Here is a 6,785-nt window from a genome sequence, read left to right on the forward strand (position 1 = left end):
TATCCAATTCTATTTTAAATTAAGTTTAAAATGTTTATAGTAATATTTACATGAAATAGAAATCAAGAAGAATGAACTATTTCATACAGTTAACTATTCATTCAGGTATGTATTTATTATCCAATTATTATAAGTTTATATAATTATGTTTAAATGGAAATAAAAATCAAGAAGCATTTAATATTTTGTAACAAATAATTGTATTCACATACAACTATTTTGTTTAATGCAGTATTGACTCAATATCAATTAATATTGCAAGAGTTTCTTTGGTTTTGACTGTAAAAAAATGGTTGGTATGTTTTCTGACGGCTAAAAAAGGCTATTTATGCTTATATATACCATATGCTATTTACGCTTAGGCTATATTTCGCTACTGCAATAAACCTACTGCAGTAGCTTAATTATTTAGTAGTACATTTTTCATATTTATAAACTCAAAGTTATGCATGAGTAGAAAATAACAAGTAAGAACCCTAAACATTGTTAAAAAAAATGCTGGTCTGTAACTCGCGTTACTTGTAATGAGTTACCCCCAACACTGGTCTTAACTGGCTTTAGAAAGATTTTGTGTGCTTGGCCAGGCTAGATGAGCATCTAAAACCATTAAGCTAACCGCGGTTTAAGCTGTAGCCTAAGCTTTTTTATTATTATTTTTTTAAATCCCCAGGGGAATTTATACAGTAGGTTACAAGACGTTTTGTTTCAGTACCATAGCTGGCAGCTAGTTTAATAAAGTTTATAACTGAGTTAATAGCGACTAGGTAGACAGAGCTTTTCTATAACTACATTTACGTAGAAATCGAAATAAAAATGTAGAAATTCGGGATGGTGCGTTTCTTTATAAGTGCATTCGAAAACATCAAACGGCATTTTATTTGAATGAAGTCGGCTGTTAGGTGTGCGTGCTTGCATTTGCGCGCAGTTTTTTTTTATTATTCAGGACGAGCGAGAGACGCGAGAGCTGCTTCAAACAGTCACTCACAGCCCGAGACTCCAGTACGCGACGCTCCGCCAGCAACTGCGCATCCTCTCTCTCTGTTTCACACCGCTTCAGTCGAAAGGGAGGGAGAGAGGCGTCTGAGGAGGAATCGTAGGTGAGGTTTGGACCACAGCCGGCGAGGTGGAGGAGGAGATCGCGCGCCTCGTACACATTTGAAGGATGCGCTGCCGCGCGCAACGGCGCGTCCTGTAGAGATACAGCGAGCTTGCGGGATTGAGGCGTCAGGGTTTCTTTCTCTATCCATGTTTGGCTTTGTTCAAGAAAACCTGTCACTATCTGACACTCCGTGAGCAAACAGCATCACTTTACGCACGGAAGAAGAGGAAGGCAGGAGTGGGCTGTTTCTCTTCTCGCAAACATCCAGAGTAAGTCGGTCTGATTTCTGCTGAACATGCTGCTTATCAATGCAATTACAGCTGCTCTGAGAGTTGCATGTGTCCCACCTGAAGCAAGGTGTGCGCTGATGATACACTTGTTAAAACACTGCAAGTGCCGATTTATATCATACTGCATCTCTGTATCGGCATAAATGATACTAGGGTTGCGCAGCTGGTACTAAAACGATCAGAAATGGTGGCATGCCTGCACTGTGAACATGCATAGATATTCACCCAGATGTTTGGATTTCTACAGTCATGAAAAATCTGAGAAAAATAAATAATTAGTGATTTCCACATATCCATAAGTCTTTGAAACGAATGCAACATTTTAAAAAGTCATGCATTTTTTTAAAGAGAATATACACTGAGATATTGTGAGAGCAGTTTCTACAGTATTATCGTGTAATTATAAAATTCATAGAAATCATTAGTCAAAAGCTGGTTGGAAACCCTAAATAAGTTCACAAACGTGTTTGCACGCACCTACTGTATGTTGTGTTGGAGAACTTTTTAGCATTGGACTTTCTTTCTTTAAACAGTTTTGTTGTGTTGTTACTGTACTCTCGATGTGCTTATAATTGTCAGATGACTGATGATAATGACCTTATTAGTGATTTGTTCACTCTTAGGAGGAATAGATGAGCTGTGATTGGTTTGGTTTTTGTTAGATTTATTGTCCGTAAAGTTGTCACAGATCAGTCAAATGAAAGGATAGTGTAACTCTGAACATTTCTACTGTTTCCTTTCGGCCCCGCAATATCTGTTTCTCTCTTCAAAGTTATCCCTCGGACTAAAAAATATGTCATGAAATGTCCCATGAGCAAGCTCTGGAAAGATTTCAGACTGAACTTTACTTTGCTGTCAGCTTTCAGTATTTGCCCTTATGTCTCGCTTTCAAAATGAAGACTTTTATGTCCGTTATACTGTTGTTTTGTGATATTTTCTTTGCTTTTTGATATATATTTTGTTGGATTTTTTTTTTAATCTTGGTTCACAAGCTTGTTAACTGGTGAACAGAAAACTTTCTTTGACGGTTTTGGTCAGGTCTGTCAGTACACTGTAAAATAGTTATGTCAGGTAACTTAAGAGTGATTTTATTTGTTTCTCTTTACACTATGATGCCATTTAGAATTTGCATGGAAACTCTATTCGTAAGTGTCATGCACTGGTTAACATTTTAAACAGCAGGTGTCAACCAAACCTGCAGTACTGTGTATTGACATTAACATGAACGGTGTTCACGTAACGCTGATAGTTTTCACAAGACAAAATGACTTCTTAAAATAAATGACATGTTTTTGATCGCCATGGCCTCCAGCAGTCATCCGATTTTCCTGGAACATATTAAGATCCATAAAGATGTCTCCCTTGTACATTCATTTATCTTTTGTTTCACAGTTAAATTAGTGTGTAACACTTTAATGAGGTTGTTTCAGCTTTGCGAGTAAATATGAAATCGGAGCACCCTGCTGTTTTGTGGGTAGCAAGTTGATTAGATTCTCCTTTGCGCACACAGTAGGAACGTAAAAAGGCTTCTTGCGTTCATTGGGTACTTTGATTATAGTACCCGCAGAATTCACATCAGGGCCAGCCAAATACCAGACACTAAAGTGTCTGCATGCATTTTCAGAGTCTGGTGGTTATTATATTAGAGATGGTTTGTTTGCATACACTTAATACTGCCGCTCTTTGCATTAGAAGATATTAATATCCGTTTCTGTCTCCATTTATTGTCTCTTTCATTTCTAAGCATTGCAGCAGGGTGCAATTAATGAAATTCAGTGGCACTGCTGTGCTTTTATTTGTGTTTTGTCCACTAAGTTTTAGAGGAATGAAATATTAACAGTGAAAAAGTGAGTAAATTCTTAAAAGACTTTGGTAATAGTTGCAAATGAATTCTGATTAAATTAATGTTGTTTTCACTAATTATGTCATTTGTAAACAATAAAAGCTAGTTATTGTAGTGTATCTTCAGGGATTTTTGGCTAAAAATACTTTGAGTGTAAATGGACGGGATAAGTTTATGTTAGAAGAGTAACTTAGTTTAAGATAGGTAGGAAGGATAGGAATAAACATAAAAGAAATCAGACAAACATGGAATGATGTGGCAGGGTGTTATAAACACCCCGGTGTGGCCGCATATGGTGTTCGCCACAGCTCCTGTGCATGACCCGTTTGAGTAGTTACTTAGCAACACCTCAGACACTCTCCAACTGGGTCAGACCTTCATTCAGGAGACTTAACACCGCAGACACACACTTGCTCACATGACCCGTTCATGTGGAGTCTTCAAAGAGGCTTTTACAGAAACTTCATGTCAGGGTTTCCGTTATTTCTCACATCTCCATGTCTTGTTTTCCATGCCAGTACTTTAAAGCAAATGGAAGTCACTCTTTTCTAAGGAGACAAAAGTAACTCGCAGTGCAAAACTAATTAAAGATGCGGCATGTGCCATAATGGCACAGACCCTGTTAAGAGCATTGAAAAAAAAAAGTGTTTTGAAGAAGCTGCGTTTTTACTTGGATCAGTATTTCTATCTTTCCCTAAATGCAATATTTTACACTTCTTAAAACTTTGCTTATCTTTGAAACTGGTTTAAATTGGATAAATCTCCCAAAGAAGGAATGAATGTCCAAGGCATATTTCATTTTTAAAAAGGGGAGAAAATGTACAGTAAATTAAGGCCACACACACACACACACACACATATATGAATGCTGTGAACTCCATTACTGCATGTGCTGCGAGTTTAGCGCACGTTTGGGAATGCAATAGCCACCAGTTAGGCTTTATTTTCGCAGCAGATGATTACAGTATTTCACTAGATTTGTAGTGAGATGGATTTTTGCGAGCCTGTTTTCACTGAAGCTGGAGTTTTCCTTCAAAATAAAAGCTATACTGCCGTTTCCATCAAAATAAAACTTAAATGTGCGGTATGAATTGCTGACAGCTAGCGGTTTAAATGCAGTTTAAAATATCAAACAAAAATATCAAGCAAATTCAAAATATAACTTTCAAGTGTAGAAATTAGGAAAGAAGTATTGTAATTTCCCTACTGTAGTGTAAAGCAAAAATAATATACCTATGAAATATGTATTTTACAGTGCAATTGTTTTACAATATATGGCCATTACTGTCATTGTTATTATTATTATTATTATATTCTAATTTGCTTGGCTTCCCAAAACACCAGTTTGAATGTAATTTAGACTCAGACAGTATATCACAAATAAAAAGAGAGTCCCCTTTAAAGTTCAGGTACAAGTCAATTCACTTACGTATTTCTGAATTAAGTTTTCTTAGTTAAGATCATGGGTTGGAGCTCTTAATTTTGAACTCTCAAAGTACATTAGATAGAATAATTTAACTTTAAAATGTACAAAATGTTCTTTTTTTTTCCAATTCTTGATTTGTCTTTTTTTTTATGTCGCAATAAATAGTGCATCGTGGACTTCATATCGCGATATTATCGTATTGTGAGATTTTAATATCGTTTCATCTCTAATATATATATATATATATATATATATATACAGTATTTATAACATTGTACAATAATACTTTCCTGTGTTCCTGTTAGGACATGTTGATACTTCTTTTAAATAAATTCATAAATTCAGTTCAACAAATACTACAGTACCTCAAGATATACTCACAATTGTACTTACTGTACTTGCAAATATACATTTCAAGCAATGTTTTTTTTTTCCACATTACAGTTAATATTTCAGGCTACTGATAATTATGTTTAATTGTCATGAAAATATTCATGCCGTGTAGTATCTGTGAAACGTTATACTATTATAGGTTATTATTGTTAAACAGTGAAAATGTTATAGTAAACAGTTATAGTATAATGTAACAAATTATCTGAATAAAAAAAAAATTCGGGAATTTTTTTGATGAATTATAAAAATGTAAAGGCTTTACTGTCACTTTTGATCAATGTAATGCACCCGAATGAACAAAAAAATCCTACTGAAACAAGTTATTCAATATTAATTTTTTATTTATTAAACCGTTTCATGAAATAAATAGCACACTCGCAATCATGGCATTGTTCTGAATATCAGTTTGACTGTGATTACTGCACTCTTGCTTGTGTGATTAGAGTTAGGGTTAGTGCAAACCCTGTCTGCACTATAAATGAGTTAGCATTTATGAAGTGTCAAGTAAAATGGAGAAATAAAGAGTTTGAGCAGTTTTTTTATCCAAACGGTCTCAAAGCTGATGCAGCTAATGCCCATTACTAATTGCGCTGTAGTGTTAACTCCCACATTCATACTACTGTGTATTTCAGCCAAACACATAACAGACACACAATTTGGTAACAAACAGGCGCAGATGATTGCATGTACTGCATAATAATAATAAGCTGAAGAAAAACTGTTTACTTATGCACTGGATGACTGCAAATAAAAACTTGAGGTTTAACTGTGAAATATCTGTAAATAGATTCAATGGAGTACTTCTGCCATCATTAGTATGTGTTTTGCTGAAAAGAAAAACAAAAGACTTTCCTTTTGGTCTGTGCTGTAATAAGGGATACAGTTCTTGTACTTGCCTAAGTTCACTCTCTATTTGACACGGAAGCACATTTATACAAAACACACTGGACGCATACTACTGTAATTGCGCTAAGGCAGTATATGCTCTTTGCGCAATTAAACGTGAGGTCAGATGTGCCCATCTCCTCTGGGGTTCAGAGCCGCTACTGAACACCATGCACTTTGATGTAAATTACTCTAAAATGGTATTCGACTCATTTCAGCCTGTATCTCTGAGAGGGTTTATAGAGAGGCTGCATAGCTATTAGTATGAGAAAATGTGTCTTTCTGGCCTCGACTCCGTCTTGGTAGGTTGAGTGGTGTGCATGGGCGTCACTTCTTATTAAAATGTGGTGGGGGACAGTGTTGAAGCTGTTTGGAAGCTGTTCTGGTTGTGATGTTGTTACATGAATTTAGTAGCTCATGAATATTAAAGGAATAGTTCCCCAACAAATAACAATTCGCTGAAAATGTTCTCACTCTCAGGCCATCTAAGATGATTAGATGAGTTTGTTTCTTCATCGGAACAGATTTGGAGAAATCCAGTGGATCCTCTGCAGTGAATGGGTGCCGTCAGAATGAGAGTACAGTTCAAAACAATTCTAAACCGAATATGCCGTTGTATTTTGATGTCAGAGGACAACAGGGGATGGACTTTTTAACTGAAGAAAGTGTTGTAATAGATTAGTGCTGGGCGGTATGACCAAAAATTTATATCACGGTATTTTTCAAAATTATACCGGTTTCACAGTACATGACGGTATTTTTTTTTCATGCATGACCGGGTGTTAACCATATTTTCTACTGATTGAGAGAGGAAATACTGCAGTATATTGACTTAGAATGCCCTATTCT

The 6,785-nt window shown here is 35.8% G+C and overlaps 1 protein-coding gene across 2 annotated transcripts in view; it reads left to right on the forward strand.

The window, feature by feature from the left end:
* Positions 1-1,069: 1,069 nt before the first annotated feature.
* Positions 1,070-6,785, forward strand: part of cntn5 (contactin 5) — a 377,750-nt gene continuing 372,034 nt past the window's right edge. For both annotated transcript variants that reach the window (XM_016490714.1, XM_016490721.1), the window contains exon 1: positions 1,070-1,368. The gene's annotated coding sequence lies outside the window, so the exon portion shown is untranslated. The remainder of the gene's footprint in view (positions 1,369-6,785) is intronic.

Source organism: Sinocyclocheilus anshuiensis, unplaced genomic scaffold, assembly GCF_001515605.1.
Source record: "Sinocyclocheilus anshuiensis isolate Anshui unplaced genomic scaffold, SAMN03320099.WGS_v1.1 scaffold569, whole genome shotgun sequence".
NCBI classification, from domain to species: Eukaryota; Metazoa; Chordata; class Actinopteri; order Cypriniformes; family Cyprinidae; genus Sinocyclocheilus; species Sinocyclocheilus anshuiensis.